At 57.9% G+C, this 22,653-nt stretch overlaps 1 protein-coding gene across 2 annotated transcripts in view; it reads left to right on the forward strand.

The window, feature by feature from the left end:
- The first annotated feature begins 15,606 nt into the window (after window positions 1–15,606).
- Window positions 15,607–22,653, forward strand: part of RBFOX3 (RNA binding fox-1 homolog 3) — a 395,456-nt gene continuing 388,409 nt past the window's right edge. Inside the window, exon 1 of one of the 2 annotated variants that reach the window (XM_079131106.1) lies at window positions 15,607–16,129. The gene's annotated coding sequence lies outside the window, so the exon portion shown is untranslated. The remainder of the gene's footprint in view (window positions 16,130–22,653) is intronic. The other variant, XM_079131104.1, reaches the window with a different exon arrangement.

Genomic DNA, 22,653 nt, shown 5'->3' on the forward strand with positions numbered 1-22,653 from the left:
CCCAATTAGAATGGCGATTATCAAGAATACAAGCAACAGGTTAGAAAGGATGTGGGGAAAAAGGTACACTCATACATTGCTGGTGGGGCTGCAAATTAGTGCAGCCACTCTGGAAAGCAGTGTGGAGATTCCTTAGAAAACTTGGAATGGACCTACCATTTGACCCAGCTATCTCACTCCTCGGCCTATACCCAAAGGACTTAAAATCAGCATACTACAGAGATACAGCCACATCAATGTTCATAGCTGCTCAATTCACAATAGCCAGACTGTGGAACCAACCTAGATGCCCTTCAATTGATGAGTGGATAAAGAAACTGTGGTATATATATATATATACAATGGAATACTACTCAGCTATAAAGAATAATAAAATTATGGCATTTGCAGGCAAATGGATGAAATTGGAGAATATCATGTTAAGTGAGATAAGCCAATCTCAAAAATCCAAAAGACAAATGATCTCACTGATAAGCGGATGATGACACGTAATGGGGGGTGGGAGGGGGGCAAGAATGGAGGAAGGAGGGACTGTATAGAGGGAAAAGAGAGGTGGGGGGGTAGGGGGGAAGGAAAAAAATAATAGAATGAATCAAACATCATTACCCTATGTAAATGTATGAATATGCAAATGGTATGCTGTTACTCCATGTACAACAGAAACAACAGGCATCCCATTTGTTTACAATAAAATAAATTAAAAGACATCATCAAATATTCCTCCAATGAAAGCTTTTACCAACTGAGAGTCATGCCCACTGTGAGCGAAGGGTGTTTTTTCCTCAGACCTTGTCCTATACTGGGTGGTACCAAATATGTTGCCAGTTTGACACTTAATCATTGCTGTTACTCTTTGAGAGTGACATGGAGCGTCTTTTCCCAGATGTAATGGTCATTTATATTTTTCTATATAGTGACTATTTTTCTACTGGTTTTTACTTATTAATTTGCCAGAACTTTTGGTTTATGAAGGAAAAGTAATCTTTTGTTGTAAGGGATATGAATCTTTCCTCTGCTGTGTGATTTTAAAGTGTTGCTTGTACTATATTTTTTCCCTATACAGAAGTGATTTTTTTTAGAAGTCAGACTTCTTTTCCTTTGTGGGGTTCTAGCTTCTTTGTAGTACTTGACCACTCTGCACTCTAAGACTTCAAAACAATTCATGGTATCACTGGCTGGTGAGAGGCACCTTCTCAGTCTCTTAGACTCATGCTTTGCATCCAGGGGAGGAGGCAGGAGGAAACATGGGCTCTGCTGTCTGGGGAAGCCCCTCTCACTGGACCTAGGGGCTCCCCGGACTTCTCTGCTACTCTGTCGAGCTTCTGGAGAGGCAGACAGAACCAACAGTTTGTGGTGCTTACAAACAAATGGCCCAAGTGCCAAGGCTGAGTCCTGGGGTGTTGGGATGCCCTCTCCACCCCCTGGCCCTCACCCAGAAGACCCCCGTGCCTCGGGCCTGTCTCATCTGTGCCTCGGGCCAAGACCTGAACTATAGCTGCAGGCGACTTTGGAGCTGGCAGAAACTTAGGGATCACTGATGCCAATTTCATGTGCAGGGAACAGAAGTCCAAGGACATGGGCAGTGGATGACAGACAGGAGGCCCGAGGCCGGTTCCTTCCGTAGCAGACGCTCCCCTCGGCCCACATCCCCCTCTGGCTTCAGGTTGCGCCAGTCCATGCACCGAGGGCCCTGTGGGGACAGCCGTGCCTCCTGCCACAGATTCGCTCTCTGGTTCAGCTCGGTGGGATGAGTTTCTGTCACTTGCGAGCTGAGCCAGACCCTGGAGGTCCTCATCTCTGTGGCCAGCCCAAGCTGTCCTCTGGGGCTTCTGCACCCCCGCTCCAGTTCCCACTGGGAAAGTGTCTTTTCCCCTCACTGAATGTGGGTTGAGCTCAACCTCCTGACCTTCCCTGCCCACTTCCTGAGGGGCCTGGAGGGTTCTGCACAGATCACTTGGGGCCTGACTGTCACCCAGTCCTGCCTCCCTCACTGTGGACACCTGTTCCCTCTGAAGCTGCCCCCTCTGAAGCATTGCGCCTGGTGCAGTGTGACCCCGAAGCATCTGTGGCCTGGCTGCTGGCACGGACGTGATGTGGCCTGGGCCCCCACGGCAAGCTCTCCGGGGAGGGCTCCCAGGGTCACTCCATCAGCAGAGGGGCCTGGGCACAGCCTCATCTCCACGGTCCTCCTGTGCATTGTGCTCATGGGGGTCAAGTGTGTCTGGGAAAACAAGCCCAGGACGCTGGGGTCCACACTGTGATGACCTCATGGGCATAAGCAGGCATTGTAAGTGTGGCCTGACTGCTCCTTCTGGGACAGTTCTAGAGAGGAACTTAGGGTCTTTGGGGCAGCGGTGGGAAATAGGCTGTGTGGCTCCTGACCATACCAACCTGGCCTCTCAGGGACTTGTCAGAGCATCTGGCTGCTCTCTGTGCTTGGCCCGAGATCCAGGTGTGTCCAGGTCTGCATTCCACGGAGTGCATCCTTGTACTTCTCCTGAGACTGCAGTGTACCTACTGCTGGCCTGGGTGACACAACAGGGTCAGGAGCCCCAGAGATAGGCCACAGACACCTCAGACGAGACCCGCCAGTCCCTGCGGTGGCACCTGTGGGCCCCAGGAGGCCTGAGCAGGACTGTCCAGCCTTCTAGGAGGCCTTGGCCTCTTGCCCACTGCTGGCGTCTCTCTCTCTCTCCTGGTTCCAGGAATGTGTGGGCTGGCCTGCGCCTCAGACTCCTCACCCCAGTTGCATGTGGGTCCTCTATGCGCCAGCCGGGACTGTGGACAACCCCTCTACAACGAACCAAGGCCATTCATGCTTTCCAATATTAAATTCTGTTCAGAATATTAAATAATTTCCTCTTCAATGATCCCAGTAAATTTAATTAGCTCTTGTTCTCCCAATAGAGTTGTCTCTCGGTTTCTGAAACTTTGTGTTCATGAGGAAGGAGGCTCATGTCCTTGTGTGTGCAGGGTTGGACTGTTTCCAGTCCGTAGGCTCCCTGGGCAGTGCCCAGGGCATCCACGGCTTGGGGGCCAGGTGGCCAGGGCACAGGAGGTAGAGCAGCACGAAGCCCTTGGGGTCTGTGGGGCACCCCTCTAGGGGTGCCTTGCAAGGGGCAGTTACTAGAAGGTGCTCCTGGGACCCCAAAGATCAGGTGTCCTCCCAGCAGGAACGGACAGAGGCGGTTCACCTGCCCGTGTCCTGGCCCCAGAGCTGTGAAAGCAGGTCTCACTGATCACTCGTGGCTCCATCGTTCTCTGAGGCTCTGGGGAGCTAGAGCATCCTCGTGGGGAGGTGGCGTCTCTCCTGAGATGCAGAATGGCTTGCCGTGGTGGGAAGAGGCTCCATTGGTGCCAGAGCAGGAGGAGGAGGCCGATCCTCTGAGAACGGAGGCGACGGCGGGCTCCTGACTCTGTGTGCTCAGCTGTTCCTCCCTTGTCCTCCCAAACTGGGGGCTGGAGGTCTCTGCAGGGCAGGTGGATGCTTTGCAGGGAGGGGGCATCCTCCTGGTACCTGACGCCGGCTGGCAAGTCCACGCCGGGGTCCTCGGGACATCTGTGAAGCCGCCCCTTGCTGCTGCGTATGGCAGGGTGGGGGCTCTCTCCAGCGGTGTTCTGGCTGCCCACGCTGTGTGCTGGCCCAACGGTGCGCTCATGAGTCTCAGACCACACGTCCTGAACTGATTCCCGGGAAGTTGGAGGTGCAAGAAGACCGGGGCTCCTTCCCCGCCCCTGCAGTGGCTGCCACCTGCTAAATGCCCGGAGCCACCTGGGGAGGTGTCCACGTCACGCCCTCAGAGCCAGGTGCTTGGTGGGGCTGCCTCGTGGACATCCATGTTTTTAAATCTCCCAGGTAATCTTGCAGGAGCGCTGGCGCAGGTGGCAGCAGGGAGAGGCCTTGCTGGGCACCTGAGTGGCACCTGGACCCTTGCAGCCTGCTGGCCTGTGGCTGGGGCTGTGGCCTCCCTCCTGGATGGGGCACTCTTGTGTTCTCCCAGCTCTCTTTCTCTGGGGAAGCCTGTGGCCGTGTGCTCAGCAAGTCCTGAGGGTCACACAGTTATCTAGACCCAGACTCAGTTTCCCTATCTGTAACCTGGGGTCATACGCCTGGCCCACAGCGTTATTCTGAGAGCTAGCCAAGCTGATGGCTGCCGGGCGCCTTGGTCGTGGTAAGGAACTGCCACTTGGTCCCCTGCTCCTCTCCTCAACCATGACCTCTGAAAACACTTCGTCACGATGGAACTTCAGAGCTGGGTTCACATGTGGATCTGCGCGGGCAGGGCCTTCTCAGAAGAGCTTAGCGGAGGGCAAGCAACGTCCGAGCCCCGGCCCTCCAGCCCCCATGTGGAGAGCTCCCAACTGCTTGAGACCAGAAAGTAATTTTTTTTTTTTTAAATTGAGAAGGAATGTCGGAAACGGAGTGGGCAGTGAATTTTGGGCACCTCCTCCCAGAGTGACAGAGTTGCCTCTTGGTTGATCTGTGGCACCGTGGTTGACTCTGGCCAAGGAGCTACAATCAAAAACCACAGCAGGGACAGGAGTCTCCCCTTATTTGCATAATTAGTGCTGCCTGTGGGCCGGCCTGTCTTCCTAAGGCTTCCTGGGCTTCTGGCCTTCAGAGACGCAAGAATCTGCTCCTCTTCTCTGCACACAAATCCCTCCAGATGGATCCCCGCATTTACTGGGAGCAGACTTCACTGGGCACTGGCTTCTCTGGAACATTTCTAATCAAATTTTTAAAATACTCCTCTTGATTGCAAATGCAATTTGGGTGCAACGTGGTAAATTTAGAATATGTAATAAAATTCAAAAGCGAAAACAGAATCACCCGTGGCCACTCGGAGGGTGTCATGCCGGCCCTGGGGGCTGTCCCTGCAGCTGGCACAGAGGACTGGGAGCAGATCTGTTTCTTGAACCTTTTCGTTTGGCGGTTATAAACGCTTCGCAGCGGCGTTCCGTATTCTCCTATGGAGGGTTTTTAATGAGTGCACAAATTATTTACCAAGCGCCCTGGAGTTGGACGTTCAGTTTGTTTTCAATCTTTTGATGTTATAAGCAATGCTGTAAATATGCTAGCACACAAATCTTCCGAGATAAATCTTTGTGTTTGTTCCCGAGTTTCTCCTTAGGGTGAATTTCTATGCGTGGACTTGCCGAGTTAAAGGTTAAACACATTTCGAAAGCTTTTGATCCGGGTGCCAATCTGCCCTGCAGAAAGACCAGGGGAGCTTGGAATCCCACCAGCAGCGAGAGAGGGGCGGCTCCCAGCACCCCGCGCCGGGTCGGCAGCGTGTTCCGAGTCTGGCGAGTGGAAAAAATGGCAGCGTGTTTCTGTTTGGATCTGGTGGCTCTGGTGACGGGCGAGAGGCAACGTTTCCCTGCCCCCGTCATCTCTGTGCCTTCCTCTGCCAACCGCCTCTTCCTGTGGGCTCCTCTGCATATGTGCCTGTCTTTGGTATTTAAAGATGGCCTTGGAGGGGTGGCCGAGCTAACGCGTGGGATTGTGGACGAAAACACTGATCGCCGGGGGCAGGGCTCCTCCGTGGGCGCATGCTGCCTGGTGTCTTCCTCAGAGGCTCACCACGTGGCCGGTCGCAGAGCCGATTCCCCATCTGCCTCCTGTGCTGGAGGGCGGGACAGGCAGGATGGCCATTTTGGCAGGGACACAGATGAGGCTGGATGTGACGCAGACCCAGGACCAGGGCCTGCAGCAGGTCGGAATGGATATCCTCTGGAGTGTGTCTGGAGGCAGGTGTCCGAGCCCCGGAAGTCTCCTGGAGGCCGGGCCTCTCCCTGGTCTCCCCTGCTCAGGGCAGTGCCCCACCTTGGGTCCAGGAGGGTTGGCAATTCACCACATTTCAACCTGGGGGGCGACGTCTGAGGCCTCTGTGGGCACCCCCAGTGGAGCAGGGCTACCTGGGAGCTGCACACGCCCCTTCTGCCTCCATCCTGTTGGCCAGGATGAATCACAGGACCACAGCCGGCTGCGAGGGAGGCGGGCTGTGACCTTGGACAATGACGTGTCCCCTGACGTCAGGGTTCTGCTAGTAAATGAGAAAGGAGTGTGGACGGGGACGGTGGCCCTGTCATGGAGGGGACGTGCTTCCTGAGGCCAGCGGGAGAGCTTGGCTTTCATACCGAGCAGCCCCAGGCCGCCCGGAGCCCACGGTCCTGGCAGAAGGGGCCGGGCCGTCTCCAGCTTCCTTGGCCTGTGGGTGGAGACACCATGGGGACACTGAGTGGGACCCGGGATGGGGAAGGAATGTGGGCCCGCCACTGCTCACACACACCCAGCACCGGGCAGGAAGTGCTGAGTGGCTGAAGGGGACTGGGCAGGGGCCTTCCAGAGGATGAGGCAGGCAGCTGATCCTCCACAGGACATGGCTGTGGCCTCTCTGCGTCTCTGGCCCCCTCCTCCCCGACCTCCCCCCTGCACCCTCCTGCAGACGACCACAGGCATGAGACGCCACAGGTCGCCCCAGAGGTTAGACAGTCACCTGCAATCTTGATGATTTTAATGAGTCCTTGCCCCAGGAGCGGTTTCCACTAACTATGTACTAGCTCACCCTTCCCTGGAGACACAGTGGAATCTACAGCTCCTCACTGACCCCAAGGACCCTGTCTCCCCAGAGCATGATGGCCCTGTCTATATGTGGGTGGGTGGGCAAGAGTGGGCCACATGCGCAACTTTGCCCCAGTCATTTATTTTTTAAAAAAATAAAAACATGTTCATATGGATGTTCATAACAGGTTGACCTGAAATGGTCCCAAACTGGAAATGACTTGAATGCACACCACACAATGGATAAATGAGCTGCAGTCATTTAAGCAGTGAAAGACTACACAGCAATGAAGAGGAATGATCTTGTGCTACACACGCAGCATGGATGTCCTTGGGACTGTGCTGCATGGAAGAAGCCAGACAAAAGGGAGCATGTATATAAAATTCCAGAAAATAAAAGCTACTGTGCCTTAGATTAGAGGAGCAGATCCCCTGGGGGTGGGCAGGAGGGAGCTTTCAGACACAGGAGGCATCGAATCTTGGTGGTGTTCCCAGCAGGCCATCCTTACGCCCAACAGATAACTGTCCCCTTCAGACATGCAGTTTGCTGTTTGGCAGCCAGAACCCAGGAAGCTCTTCAAAGGTGCTGTGTCCCCAGAGTCCCTGGAGCAGGGGCCTGCCACTCAGAGGCTGATGGGGCTGGCTGTCTTGAACTTGGCAGGGCAGTGAGTAGCCCCGGGGGGAGTCCAGACCCCCGTCCCTGGGAGGCGAGGAGGTGGGGCTGGGCATCCTGAGGGGAACCAGAGGTGCAAGGGCGCCTGAGAAATGGAAGACAAGACTGCCAGCCCAGAGGGCTCCCTGTGAGCTCAGGGTCCAGGCCTCTTCTTCCCAGGGGATCCAAGACACAGAGGAAGTAGGTCAGGTGAAGATCCAGGGGGACTGAGATGGCCCCTGGCACCAGGGCCTGGCGTCCCTCAGCTGGGTCTGGGTGCAGCACTGACTCGTGGCACCTGCTGGACTTGCGCCTGCAGATCCCGCAGAGCCGTGTCCAGGAGCTCCCTGCCCAGGGACTGTCCCACACGAAGCAGCCCAGTGGGGGGCAGGCTGCCGTCCCCTGTGGGAGCTGAAAAGGCTGGACACCACCTGCCCAGCTTCCCTTGTGGCTCAGCTCAGTCACACGGCTGGCACTTTGTCAGCTGGACAAGCCCATGGAAGATCTTTTTTGGGGGTGTGGGTACCGGGGATTGAACTCAGGGGCTCTCGACCACTGAGCCACCTCCCCAGCCCTATTTGTAGTTTATTTGGAGACAGGGTCTCACTGAGCTGCTTAGCGCCTCACAGTTGCTGAGGCTGGCTTTGAACTCACGATCCTCCTGCCTCGGCCTCCGGAGCCGCTGGGAGCACAGGTGTGGCCACCTCACTGGCTCTGTGGCAGATCTTGACCCAGGAGCTGCTGGGTCCTGAGGTGGGAGAAGAGGAGGGTGTCTCCTCTCCCCCTGGGGAAGCTGTGGTAGGGGTAGAAGAGTCACCTGTTGGTGCTGAAGTGGCGTCAGGGCTGGCCAACAAATGACCCTAGGAGGTTCGTGGTGGCTGGCCCAGCTGGTGTCGGGGGCAGGGGGCAGCGCTCAGGGGAGGCTGGGTTCCATCCTGCTGGACCATTGGTGCTGGCGTGGACAAGCCCTTGGCCGTGTGGTTTTCATGCTGGGCTGGTACGGCTGCAGTTCAGATGGCAGGAGCTGGTGGGAGTGGCCAGTGGGCTGGACGTCGCGGGAGGGAGCAACGGCCCCGCTTCAGGTCTGGATGTCGACACCCAGAAGCTGCGAGAGGCCCAGCCTGCAGCCTGTGGGCGGCCGTGGACTGAGGGAGCCCTGCTGGGCGGGGGGAGCGCTCTACCTGCCGAACGTGGGGGGCAGTCGTGGAGGGGCTGCTGGAGAACCCTGTGTAATTCCAGGAAGGCAGGAAGGGTGGCGGGTCACCAGCAACGCCTGCAGGACTGTGTGTTGGGGGTCAGCGTCAGCAAGCGTGCCTGTGGCTGGTGTGGCTCTGGGGTGGGGGCAGGTCCAGGCAGCTGGTCTCTTTGTCCCCCATCACCCCAGAAGGTGGTCTGCGCCGGGACTGGATGAGGGCCCAAGGAGGTGTCCAGAGGGAGGACTTTTCAGCTCTGCAGGCTCCTCCTGGTGGAGGGCTGGTCTCAGGAGGTGGTGAGCGCCCGTCACTGCCGCTGTCTCTGGTGACGCCTGTGTCGAGATGGTGAGCTCGGACGCAGCCAGGGTTGGCCTGTTCTACCAGCTGTCTGAGTCCCTTAAGGACACACTGATAGAGGCGGAATAGCTACCCCGCCCCGGTTCTTGCTCGCCTGGAGCCTTGGAATGGGGCCTCATTTGGAACTAGGGCTTTTGCAAAGAGGATGGTTAAGGCGAGGTCACGCTGGGTTGGGTGAGCCTGAGTCCAGAGTGAAGAGACCCAGAGGAGCCAGGTGAAGACAGGTGGGGCTGCAGCCGAGACGCCACCTGCCCAGGACAACCAGGGCTGCAGGTGCCCAGTGCAAGCTGAGAGGGAGGCAGGTCGTGGATCCTTCCCTGCAGCCTCTGGAGCTAGGCTGGCCTGCTCACTCTGGCCTCCCCGAGGGAATGCCTTTCTGTTTTAAGCCACCAATTTTCTGGCACCCTGCTGCAGTGGCCCCAGGACCTTAGCCCATCCCTGTGCATGGCCTGGGCCATCTCTGCACTCCATCATCAGGCATAGAGGTCTCCGGCTCCATCCCATAACGTTCTTCAGACCTGAGAATCAAGTGGAGAATTCTTGCTATTTTTCCTGATGCCACGTCCCCCACCTTTTTCTTTCAAAAGTATTTGATTTTAACATCCACAGACGTTTTAACGAGATTAAGGCTTGGATGGAAGCGCAAAGAGAACGTGTGTGCGTCTCCTGCTCCATCTCGCTCTGGGGAGCACGGAGCCAGACGTGGGCCCTCATTATTTCCTGGCTCCATTTCCCCGCATCCTCCCCCAGGGTCTCTTTCATTCCTCCTCCTCCTTGCTCTCTCCAGCTTCTGAACCTAGTTTACATGTGCTTCTTGCTGAAGGTGAAGCAGGAAGCTGGGGAACCCATTAAAATCCAGACATTTTGCCTGTGCGATCCTAAACACCTGGGCCCCGGGAAGCAGAGAAACCAGACTGATTTTCCAGTGTGTTTCCAGATGTTTCTCATCACGTGGGCATCCCTCTCTTCTCCGTCCTCCGGAAAATCCATTTGTCCAGAGGACGTGCACTCTGCCAGCAAATGCAGCCTGCGCCTCCTTTCTGCTCCTGACTTCTGCTCAGATCCGGCTGAGCACATCCACACAAAAGGACAGGCGCTCTGCCTCTGTGGAACCAGCTCGGCACAGACCTTCTTCCCACCGGATTGCCTGGGGTTGCCTAGCAATCTGACACCACCCTGCCGCAGCAGACCCACGGTTTGGATGGATTTTTCCTATTTTTAATTTGTTTTATGGGTGGGTATTATTGTGCAATCCTAGGCTGAGCTCGAAGACACGGAGCATGTCCCACTCAAAACAAGTGGCTTGAAGAGGCCGCAGAGAAGAGGTCTGACTCCGCCAGGGACCGCGGCACCCGTCCGGGGAGGCGCTTGCCCTGGCTGTGGCTCTCGGTTGTCAGAGTTGGATGCAGTCCCAGAGAGCCTCCCTCGCGGGCCCTTCGCGTCTCCCAGGCCATCCCTGTCCTCTGAAGGAGGCCGTGTCAAGCCACGTGGCGCAGACCTCGGACCCTGGGCGGACCCTTCTGACATTTCCTGTCCACCTGAGAGGAGAGGTTGGATGATTTGCAATGGCCCACCCTCCTCTTGAGAAGATAAACGTCAGAACCGGAGCAACTGGGTGCTGATGTAGAGCCACACGCTCCGAAGCAAGATGCCAGGCCTGGGAGCACCCACGTGGTGCTGCAGGTGCACCTGCCAGCTCCCTTGAGGGCCAAGTGTCCCCCTGGCAACATCCGCGGCTGGGTCCACATCCCAGAGCTGCTGGCGAGGATGTGCCGGGCCTCGGCCTTCTTGTCTGTGATGTGAGGGGCTGCCCGACGCGACCTCTGAGGTTGCTCCCAGCAGTGGTGACTTCTGAGAGGAAGAAGCCAGAGTGGACGGCCTCACGGGGGGGGGGAGGAGCAGGCTGAGGAAGGTTCTAAAGCGCACCCGGGAGAGGGCATGGCAGGGCTTCTGGGCGGGTAGGCCCTTCCTGGCGACCTGGAGGGCCCTTCTGTGGGGTGTCAGGTGCCAGCCTAGAGGGGGTGAAGTTGCGAAGAAGAGAAGGAGAGATGGGAGGCTGAAAGGGGAGGCTGGACCCCCACTTCGGGTTGGTGGCTGGGACCCCAGGACAGGAAAGGACCTAGAAGGAGGCCGTGGGAGGAAGAGGGGAGAAGGACAGGAATCCCCAGGGCCCTCCAGGGGCAGGGGTGATGTGTGGGATGCTGCGGAGGTGAGGGGCTGCAGCCCTGGGGAGGCTGAGGCTGGGTGCAAGGAGCTGGGCCTCTCCCTGCCCAGAGGAGGAGCGTGGACACTCTGCTGTGTTTGTGCAAAGATGTCAGTGACTTGTTCCACTGACAAGTTCCACTGACTTGTTCCCCAAGTCACATGGGGACCAAAGTGATTCAGGTCTCCACAGTGTCCCTCAGCACTAGGACCGTAGCCCAAGAAGGAGGCCCTGTCTGTGCCACAGTGCTCAGCCTGCCTGGGCGGTGGTGGGGGCATACAGATGTGTGCATGGACGCCAGGGCACCCAGGTGACATCAGGACTCAAAGACCCAGTGAGGCGCTGGGGCCAGGTGGGAGGTTCAGCTCTGCAGCAGGCCAGGGGCTGGCCATCGACAGACCTGCTCCAGTATACCTCCCTGTCCTCGAATGTTTTACACTGTATCGTTTTGCGCTTGAATATCCTATTTTGTATCATCTTTGGCTCACACAGAGTGGATATGCAGGGTGACTAATGTAACAGCAAGAGTGTCCTTTCTGTCCCTGACTCCTTTGGACTGCTACGCTTTGATGGAGGGACCTGGGAGAAGACAAAGGGGAAGGTTGGGGCCGCAGTTGCCCAAGAGTCCCTTCTGGGGAGTGAGAGCGCCTGGGGGTCTCACACCTGCTGTGCTGCTCAGCAGGTGGGCTGAGGAGGTAGCGGCCTGTCCTTCCTGTTTCTTAGCTCACCAGGGCCCCCTCCCCTTTCTAAGAGTAGACCAAGACGCTTTTAAAGGCTGAAGCCCATGCATACCAGCGTATACGAGTGGTGCTGTGCGCAGAGTCCAAACCAACCTGGCCCAGGTACGGAGAAGAACCTGGGACAGTTTCATTTGGTGTTGAAAGGGCGGAAGGATGGCAGAAGGCACTTCGGTGATGACAGTCTTGATGTGTCCATGAACTGGACACCTGGGTATGTGGCCTCCCTGTACCCAGAGAGCCGAGCTCCTGCCATCCCTTCTCTCCTCTCCTGTGGCCCTACCCTCTCTCCTGCTGAACCCACGACTTCAGCTAACCCAGCCCCTACCCCTGCCCCTACCCTACCCCTACCCTACTCCTGCCCCTACCTCTACCCTCCCCCTCCCCCTCCCCTACCCCTACCCTCCCCCTCCCCCTCTCCTCCACCCCTCTCCCCCCTCCCTCTCCTCCCCTCCCCCTCCCCTCCCTGTGTTGGCGCACACCCTGTAGTAAGTGAAAGACGGTGTGTGGGAAACAACCCTTTTGAGGCCTCACTTGTACAGTGTCTTCACTTTAATCTCAAGTTCGATGGTTATTTTGGTTCGGCAGCCAGAGGTCACCGTGGCCAGCTCGCTGAAGGCCCCACGGCTTCGCCATCCTTAGCTGGGTTTGCTGCTGCAGATGATTCGGGACTGGCCCTCATGGCTGCTTGATTTTCCCTCACCTGGAAACGTGGGGAGACTTTTTTGTTTTTCATGATAGTAGGTGGGTTAACTTCCAACCGTTGGTGGAGAGTTTGAGAACTCGTTTCTGGGAGACTCTCTCCACTTAAACAACGCGAGTCCCTCTTCTCCTTGCTTCCTGGCTCTCGGGAAGGGGCCTCTCGCTGGCCTCCTTTCTTCCTTACCCCTCTCCTCTCTGTCTTTTCCTGGCCTTCTGGGACGTTCTCCTACTCTTACCTCACACCAGTCTGTGGCCGCTTTTGTCGTGGTTGTTTGGGCCAATGCGTTTAATTTCCCAGCCCTTTTTGTTCTCTAAACGTTCTCCTTAAAATAGCATCCGCTCTTGGTTCTGGGGTGTAGTATCTGCTCTGATCTCTTCCAGGATATTAAATACGGCTATTTCTGACATTCTCTCCTCCCTGACTAATGTCTGTTTCCTCAAGTCTCCCCTCTCTCCCCAGGGGTTGTTTTGGTGGCTTCCCCCCTTCTGGGCTGTCCTCTGAGCTCGGGCTGGCTGCCCACCTTTAAGAAGGGGCTGCAAAGCCCACAGAGCTTTGAGCCTGGGTGAGACTTGTGCCCTTGAGCTTCCCTCTTGGGGAGACTGGCTGGGATCTTGAATGGGAAGCAGCAAGAAATTATGTCTCTTTAGGTTTCTCCTTTGGGTGCTGATCTATTCCCTAGAGGAGACTCTTCTGGCCTCTGGGCTGGGGGTCAAAGGTCAAGATGCTGATGCCCTGGGGGCTGAGTGGGATTTTCCCCGCAGAGTGCCCTTCTGTCCTGGGCTTCGGGTCCCCAGGAGCACACCTCAGGGCATGCAGGATTCTCTGACTTCCGCCTCCCCCCTGCACCGGCCTCTGGTCCCGCTGGTTCTGAGCCTGCGAAGCCTCGGCTTGCTGGCCTTGCCCACCTTGCCCACAGCGGGCTCAGCTCCAGCTCCACTGCCAGCCAATCCTCTGCTGGATTTCCCCAGCCCCCAGCTTCCGGCTGGTGCCCTTCCTCCTGCTCTCAGGTCCTGTGGGGTTTACACCTTACCACCACCACCAAAATCCCTTTGTGTGGTGTTAGTGATCTTCGGAGGGAGCACGTGGGTGGACCGTGCACTTGGAGGGCACTCTGGCCCTGTGGGAATCTCCCTTCATAAGCCCTACTTGTTACGACAAAGGACTGTTCTCAGTTCTTCCCCACGCCCTCACTTTAAGAATAAAGTTTCCACATTAGGGGTTCTAAAAGTCTGAGAGGACACTGAGGGAAAGACCTCCTGATTGGTACCGGTTTGAAGACACACAGACCAGCCCTGACCCTATTGGTGGCAGTTGGATCTAAATGGAAAACTCCCTGGGGCTGATCTTCAAGGGATATCCTGATGGGCAGGTGCCATGGCTGACCCTTGCCGCAGATGCCAGCTTCTTTTTACTACCTAGCAGTCTGAGTGGGCAGAGTGTGCAGACCGCTGGGCTAGGACAGGTGGGGGCTAGGACTGGAAGGGGGCTGGGGACCGTCTTGAGAGCTTTCCCAGAAGGCCCCGGGCATGGCTGTGGGGACTGTGCTCTGCACGGCTCCACTCTTCACTTGGTGCTGTGCCATGAGTAGGTGCCCCTGCCACCTTACAGGCACACTCAGCATTTGGGGAGTTGGAGACCCTGCTCTCTGGGGAGGCTTCTGGAGGAGGCCCTGGAGGGCTGAGGGACCTGGACCAGAGGAAGGACTCCAGAGCAGAAGCAGCGCTGCTGGGGGAGAGAGGGGTGCTGCTGGCTGGGGAGGCAAGAGGCCCGCCTGTAGGGAGATGGTGAGTGATGGGGCCAGGACAAGCCCAGCTACCAGGCACTGGCCACGAGAGCTTGGTCCAGCTGACAGCAGAGGATGTAGACAGCCAATTAGGTCTTTTGAGCAGGGATGTGCCATTTCAAATCCGGGGCTGGGGAAAGTTCAGTCATCCAAAGAGCTGCCTTGCTCGAAGACAAGGCATTTATCTGGTGTTTAGCTGCAGGGCCCAGCAGCTTCCGTGGAATTGTAGAGCACGATTCCCACCGGCCAAGACGGATCAATGGCTCAGACAGGCCGAAGGGCCAGAAATTAAAAGCATTAAGCTCGTGAGTGGGCAGCGGCCACTTGTCTTGGGCGCTGTCTATGCTTGCTCTGCAGCGAAGGCAGCCAGCAGCCCAGGGTCCAGCAACCAAGGTGCTCCCTCACGCCCCTCCCTTCACTGTGCCCATCTTCCAGGTCCCGCCAGATCCCAGGTTCCTGACATCCTTCTTGCCTCACATTGGAAAGCAGTACAGTCAGGTGCAAGGAGGAATCTGATCGTTCCAGAAGCAGCACCCCAAAGTCAGAGCAACCTGGAGACAGGTTTTTGTTTGTTTTCACACTGAAAATGCCCTTTGAGGACCCCAAGCACTGCCTTGACCTCTTTTGCTTCAAAACCCTGCCCGGCCTGCCCAGCCCCATGCCTACTTCTGGTGCTGAATGCCAGGCCACTGATCCCACTGCCCTCCCTGGGTCCCACTCTACTCCCCTGCTCTGCTCTCCACTCTCCACTGAGAAAGACCCCCCCGGCCTACAGCACAGCTCCTCACTCTGGGTTGGAGGAGGCTGGGGTTGGGACAGGAACTAGCTGCTCTTCTGATTTGGGGCACTGCCTGAACTGACTGGTGGAAATGCTTCAGACTGGGTTGGCCAATGTGGAAATGTGCTCCAACCCTGTCCTGGAGGGGGCCTGGTCACTTCCTGTGTATGGGTCCCCAGGAGGGCAAAACAGGGAGTTCCAGGTCTACTGAAGGTCCACTAGGGGTAAAGAGAAAGAGGAGGCTTGGGGAGGGGACATTCACCCCAGCTGCTCCTTGAGTGACCAAGTTCCAATTCTGGGGATCGGGGTGGGGAAAGGAAAACCAGGCCCAGAGGTGGGAGCCGGGAGTGCAGGGGTTCTGTTAAAGGCCCTCTGTGCAAAGATCTGCTGGAGGGAGGGAGGAGTGGGGGAGGCAGGGAGCATCACGGATGGTGCTCGAGGGGACAGGGCAGGGCTGGCCTCTGGGGTCCCCAGTGCGTCACCCACCCCTCCATATAGCCGCACCGCCTCGCTGGCGCTTCGAGCCGCCAGGGTGCGTCCGGACTCAGCCCGCCAGGCCGTGGCCCTCCCCGCCCCGCCGCCCCGCCGCCCCGCCGCCCCACCGCCCTCTCTGGCAGCGCCACCGAGACCGCCAGAGCCCCCCTCCCTCGCCACGCGCTGCGCGCTCCTCCTGAGTCGCCGCCGCCGCGTGCTCCTGCTGCCTTCTCGCTCCAGCCGAGCCAGCCAGAGGAGCTGCCTTCTCGCTCCAGCCGAGCCAGCCAGAGGAACGAGAGAGAGAGAGAGAGAGAGAGAGAGAGAGAGAGAGAGAGAGAGAGAGAGAGAGAGAGAGAGAGGAAGAGGAGAGGAGGAGGGGGAGAGAGGGAGAGGGAGAGAGAGAGGAGAGAGAGGAGGCGGCAGGGAAGAGGGAGCGGGAGCGCGGAGCCTCGGGGCTGCTCCGAAGCCGGCGGAGCCTCTCGGACAGCGGCCGGGCGCGGGCCCCAGCAGCGCGCGTGGTTGGAGGAGACGCCGCGGCGGCCGCCGCCCGAGCTCGGCCTCGCGCGCCCCTTGCCGCCGGCTCGCCGGTGCGGCCCCGGGACGCCGCTGCCCGCTCGGCGGCCGGGATGCAGCCCGGGCATGGCCGCCGGGGCCCCGTCACCTGCCGCGGGGAGCGCTGAGCCCGTGAGTAGCCCGACCCTCGTCGCCCGCCTCGCCCTGCCACGGTCATTACCATCGCGAGGAGCTGGCTGGGGGTGGGGGCACGGCCCGAGGAGGGGCGCGAGGGACCCCCGCAGTGGGAGGCGGGGCTGGCGAGGGCACGGGGCTGCAGAGCGCCGCCAGGGACCGACCCGAGGTCGCGCGGGGAGGGGTGGCACCCTTGGGGTCAGGGGTCCTCCCGCAGGGTCGGGGTTCCCCGGGTTCCTCCGGGGTTGGGGTCAGGGCGCGTGCTCAGGCAAGGGACCAGAGGGGCGATTTTGTGAATGGGAAGGCCGGGGGTTAGGCTCTGTGGAGATGCCGGAGAGTCCCGCGCGCGGCGTGGCCGTGGCTGCGGCGGCGGCGGCACAATGCCGGGCTCTGGGAACTCCCCGCGGGGGGAGGCCGAGGTGCGCGGAGATCCCGGGCCGCGGGTCGCTCCGGGGAGGCGGCCCGAACCCGCAGGGTTGGGAGCAGGGGCTGGCGACCCCGCAGTGGTGCAGCGTTGCTTCTCCCGCAGCACCCAGGCCCGGGAAGCCCTGCTGGGTCCTCCGGGAGGAGGGTTGCTGGAGAGGTTGACGACCCTAAGGAGTTGAGGAAAGGAAAGGGCCCCCATGGCTTCCCCAAGGGGACCAGGGCCCGTGGTTGCCCGGTGTGCGTGGGGATGAACACGATCAGGGCCCTCCAGGGGGCGGGCTGGGGGCGCTTGGGGCCGAGTCTTCCCCGCGGCGTGAGCGAGGTTCCAGCGGGAGCGGAGGCTACCTCTGCTACGTCTCAGCCTCCCCCAGGGCCCACGCAGACTGGCGGGGGATTACGCGCTGGGGCGGCCGGCACACCCCTGGCCCAAACTTTCTACCCTGGTGGCCCTGGAAGGCGACGGGGCTCTCCTGGGGCATCTGGGACTCGACCCGCTGAGAGGGCGGTCTTCCTTGGTGTGAGGCCCTCGGTCATTTGGGGCTCGGGTCGCAGCCTCACCGCTCCCCCTTCTGGCGCGGAGCCTCCCTTGGCGCGCAGCCTCGCATTGCCAGGACCACCTGGGGCCAGCACCCAGTCGGTGCCGGGACTAATGCGCGGCGACCAGCGTGGAGGTGCATTGGGACCCCATCCAGTCTCGGAGCGGCCCAGGGATCCCAGGTCTCACGTGGGGGTAGGATGTTCCTGGAGTCCACTGGCGGGGGCGGGGGCCGGGCGAGTCGCTAGGGTGGGGGGACCAGGAAACTCCTGGATGATAGAGCTGCCTGCCCCCACCCCTTTCTGGTCCCGCTTTTGGGATTATAATTTACTGTGACTTTTAAAAAGGAATCCCGCGGTGCCGCTAGTCCTGACACCCCGCGGTGGAGGCAAAGGACAGGGATGGGGAAATCTGCCCCTCGGGCGAGTCCCTCCTACCCGCGTTGGAGGTGAAGTCGCTTCTTGCGAACGCTGGCCATTAATTTCCTGCCGAGAAAACGGCGGCTGGACTGGGGACGCCCCGGGCGCTCACCCGGGAGCCTGGGGCACTTAGCACCGAGCAGGTACGAGGCTAATGGAGTGGGGTCTCCTGTGCCGAGGTCTTTCGTCCAGAAGCCTGCTTTGGTTTTACTGGTCTGCAAAAAATAATGAAAAAACCCATATAAACATTGCGGCAGGACGTGCTTATTTAAGTGTGCATCGCGGACTCGGGCGGATGTCTTAATTAGGCTGCGTTGTTAACGGGGATATCACACTAATTAAAACCAGACCCTCCAGGTGAGCGAAAATTATGAAGGGAGAGAGGGAGAAAGTTGTAGAAAAGGCGCTAGCTGATGAAAGCGGGATGCGGGAGGCCGCGGGGCGCCCGGAGGCCGCTGGGCGCTGGCGGGTGCGGGCTTGGGGGTGCTATGGGGGGCGGGGCGCTTTTTTAGGGCCAGCCCCCCTCCGCCTCCAGAGGGCCAGGAGCTCCCTTTCAGGAGGAAGGACCACAGCTGCCACCCTCCACCCCTCCCCAAGGACTGGAGGCCGCCCTGCGTGGGCCCCGGCTCACCGAGCACTCCTGGAAGCAAGTTTAACCCCTCATTTCCCGGGCGGGAGCTTCTGGGAATGCTGGGCTGTCCCTGGAAGGACGACCGAGTGGGCGAGGTGGGGAACCCAAAAGAGGCTAGGCAGCAGAGGCAGAGAGACGGAGACAGCCTCAGCCTGGGGCGGCAGCTGCTGCCAGGGGAGGGGTTGCCAGTGGCGCGTGGGCTGTTTGCGCCGGAGCTGCTGGGGTTTTCTGGCAGAGTTGCCAGTCACTAATAGCTCTCCCCTCCGCCATAGAAAGAGAACCTGGAGGATCGCTCTGAATTGCCCTCCTCAGGTACTAGGGCCCAGGAGAGACCTGCGTCTAATCCTGGGCTTTGGGTCACCTCAGGTCACCAGGAGGAGTCCAGAATTCAGGAAAGTCCCTGTAGGCTCAGTCCCTGATGGCGCTGCACCTTCCCTGCAAACACTGCTCACTCAGTGGCCTGGGACAGAGCAACAGCCGGGCTGAGTGTGTTTACTGCCCTTCCACAGGGACCAGAGGCCCCTTGGCAGGAAGGTGGTCCCCCGCCACGCATTGGCGCAGGGGCGCATAGCAGGCGGCAGCACCAAGGACAGGGCCACGCCATGCTGCCAGCCCTCCCTGCCCTCCAGCCTCTGAGTGTGGGGGCGAGTTGGATGTTCGCTCCTTTCTACTGGGGAGAAGGGGTGGCTCCTGAGGCCCGTTCAGAGCCAGGAAACCCCAGGGCAGTGAAGAGGTAATTACATCAAGGAGGCTGCCTGGGTGGCACTCTGGAAAGGGCCTTCTGTCCTGTTCCTGCCACCTACTCAAGCTCTTTGGTGTCTGGGGATGAGCTAAGCCTGGGACTGTCAGACCCTAACTCCAGGTCTTAGCCTCCTGGTTCAGCTGGGCGGTTGCCTCTGCTCCAGCCCTACCTTGGCCTCTTGCTAAGGCGACTTTGCTCTGATGGGTTGGAGGCACCTTGCCTTGGTGGATTTGTCTGACTCCCACCCCAGGGCAGAGCGTTATTTGAGTCATGCTTGTGACATGAGGGAGGAAGTCATGTGCAAGAGTGCTCCTGTCCCACCCATGAGTGCAGAGGGATGGTGGGGGCGGCAAGGAGGGGGAAGGTGCAGCGGGCACAGAGCGACATGCGGCCCGCAGAATTGAAATCTTATTTTTCAGTGACTGTGGCGTGGGGCTTGCTCCTCCAGCCTGTCCGTGTGCCTGCAGTTTCTGGTTGGTTGTCTCTCTGTGTTTATTTATTTCCTCACTCCTGCTTGATACTCTGTTATAAAGACAAATGGAACCTGACACGCAGCTGACACGCGGTGAGGAATTTTTTATTTTTAAACAAGTGAAGGGGAAAAACCATCTTGAAACTTTCCCCCTTCCCTGGAGCTGCTCTGCCGGGAGCCGCCTCTCCCCACACCTTCGCCTGCGCGCGGGCCTTCACTCTGGCACCGGCTCAGCTTTCTAAACACATCCCATTTGCACCTACATCTTTTTGATTAGCTGCATTCCTCCCCTCATTCTTTTATAAAGCAGCACGTTATTTTCACAGGCTCATGAAACATTCAGGCAGCCTAAACCTCTTATTTTCTGTGCCTCTCTGAAGCTGGTTGCTCTCCGAGCCATTGCTGTCTCTTTTTTATTTATAACGTTCTGGTTCCTTCTCCCTCCAGCACTGTCTCCTCCTGTCTTCCTAGACTTTCTGGGTGGTGGGGGTACTTCTGTGACTTCCTGAGGACAGCTCTCAGTTGGTAGGCACACACCTGTCATTCCAGTGACTCAGGAGGCTGAGGCAGGATGGTAGATTTGAGGCCAGCCTGTGCATTGTATCGAGACCCTGTCTCAAAATAAAATCAAAAAGAAAAAAGGGCCAGGGATGCAGCTCAGGGTAGAGTACCCCTGGGTTCAATCCCCAGTACCTAAAAAGAAAAATTGAATGGTATAGATTGAGCCAGCAGTGGGGCCTGCTCTGTGCTGGGATCCACAGACGGAAGGATGAGCATCCTCCCTCGAGGAAACGCCTGGTGGCCCAGCTGACGTGGCTGATAAAATATACACTTTTCAGTGTAATGCACTTAGTAAATTAGTGTGCTATCACAGTTTCCCCAACACTTGAGCTGACACCAAAACATGCCTTTAGAAGGTGACTTGGGATAATAAAGAGAATAAAATCTGTTACATCATTTGAAAGTGTTTTCTCTGGTAGCCCAGGGCAAGCTCACAGTATATAAATTGCATTTTGCAAAGTGTTGCTAGAGTCTTGAGTGGAAGGAGCCAGGGGGCCCTCTGAGAGGGACAGCCACCCGGCAGGATCTTCGAGGCCTGGGGGAGAACTTTTGATCTTATTCTAACTTTAGGGGGTTTAAAGATGTGCTCTACTGTGTGATGGGGCACGTGTAACCATATGAACCCCAGAGACTGTGAATGCTGGGGTGTCAGCATCTCCACCCTCCAAGGAGACAGCCCTGTGGTGGTGGAAGCCAGGCACCTGCATCAGGTGAGACCCAGGGCCTCTGCCCTCCTGGCTATTTTCCATCTGGCTTCTGCCAGCCTCTAGGTCTTACCAGGCAAGCTCCGAGGGGTGCTCCCTGCCCTCCTTCTTCCCCGCCTGTCCCCCTTTTCACCACCAACACTGGTAAGGAGGCCTCCATATCAAAGGCGAGTCAGAGAGAAGGTGTCAAAATGGAGGGGGTCGTTTGCCCTGTGGAGATGCCCACTTGTGGGGAGAGCCAGATGTGGGCTCTGGGAGGCTCTTTAGGAGCAAAAAACCCGAAGCCAAAACCCAAAACCGTTCCCTTGATCTAGTCTTCACCCTGCATAGAGCAAGGCCAGCTCCTGCTGACCCCAGCTGGGAGGGGCCTGTGACTTGTTAGCCGGGGCTGCTCTCTGGGGTCTGTGCTTTCTTCTAGGACCAAGAGCATGGTGGTGCCTGTAGCAAGTTTTCTTTTAGGGTTTGGTTATTTAAGGCCAGAACATACTCCCAGCAGAAAGAAGGAGGGGGGCATGCATATTTTTAGCAGGATTCTGTCCACTTTGCTCAGTGGCTGTGCTGAGAGCTTTCTCTCAAGATCCCAGAGCAGAGGCCTGCTGGAGTACTGCACCCAGCAGGCTCCTCCCTCCCGGCCCTCCCGGCAGCAGTGGGCAGTGTGGCCAGCCTGCTCCTGTGGGGAGCTGGGACAGGAAGTCCACTGAGGAGCTGCATGGTCAGTACTGACCATGACATTTATCTTCTGTACCAAAGAGGAGAAGCCTGCATGACTTTATTTCCCCAAGACATCTTATCTTGCAAAATGTGCCTCCACCAAAACAAACAAACAGACAGTGACCCCCAACTCAGATTCTCCCCTGTGGGGACACTGATACAGTTGTGGAGGCAGTGGGCTGCCCAGGCCTAGGACACTTTGGGACTTGTAGCAGTGCACAACCTGAACACGAGGGCTATAGCCCTGCTCACCAAGGTCTCCTTGTCTGTGACACCAAATGAGACTGAGGGGTGAAGGTGGCAGGTGTACTGGCCCTGCAGAGTCTGGGTGCTTCTCCTCCCCCACCTCCCCTGAAATTCACATCCTTGGACACCAGGCAAATGGTGGATCCTGGGCTGGGCCTTATGTGGCAGAATAGTTTCCTTTTAGGCGAGGATAATGAGAACACAGAGAAGCAGGCTGTTCTCACCAACGAGGGCTTTTTATATAAAACCTTCTGTTGAAGCCAAAAGACATAGAGTTTACTTGTATTAAAAAGGAGGATTCAATTTGGAGAAGGATTTAAAGAGGTGCACACATTTAGGGACATTTAGAAATAATTTCTTACTCAACTTTAATAGTTTGAAACCCATGCTGAATGCAAATGGGAGGTGTCTCTACGGGATTCAGTTAAAAAAAAAAAAAAACCTCCTGTTTCTCCTGGGCCTTTCTCTAAGCAGGCCCAGCATGGGGTGGGCAGGCTGGCTGCTGGACACCTGGGATCCAAGCACCTGCTGCCCACCCTGCAGACTCCTGTTGTTGTTCTCAGCATCCAGAGAGCTCCCTGTCCTCTGTGTCACCAGAGGGCTTTAGCGTGGCCTTTCAATAGTCACACGAGGCTGCCACACACACCACCCCGTGCCCACATTGCCCATCACCCCGAGATACAGGAAGAAAAGGGAAATCACAATGGTGCTTTCAGCTGGGTCTGAATGGCTGACATCTTCTACCGAGGCCTGAGCCACTCACCCGTGAGTCCACCTTGGCCCCGGGGTCTGGTCTGAGTCTTGGACTGTTGGTGGCCGCTCCTGAGATGGAGCATCTCGGCTCTCCCCGGACCCCTCCACTGATCTCTCTAAGAGCCGCCCTTCACCCCCAGGACACATGCATTTAGATGCAACTTAAATGGAACCCAACTTCTGAACAAGGGTGGACATTAATTACCCTTGGTGAGGCCTCGCAGGCCAGCAAGGAGGGCTGCGTAGCCCATCAGTGTGTGAGTGGCCTCGGTCACGTCTGCAGTCTGTGCAGGGACGTGAGGTCAGAGCTGGCTTCTGGAG

This window comes from Sciurus vulgaris (assembly GCF_902686455.1).
Source record: "Sciurus vulgaris genome assembly, chromosome: 3".
Lineage (NCBI taxonomy): Eukaryota > Metazoa > Chordata > Mammalia > Rodentia > Sciuridae > Sciurus > Sciurus vulgaris.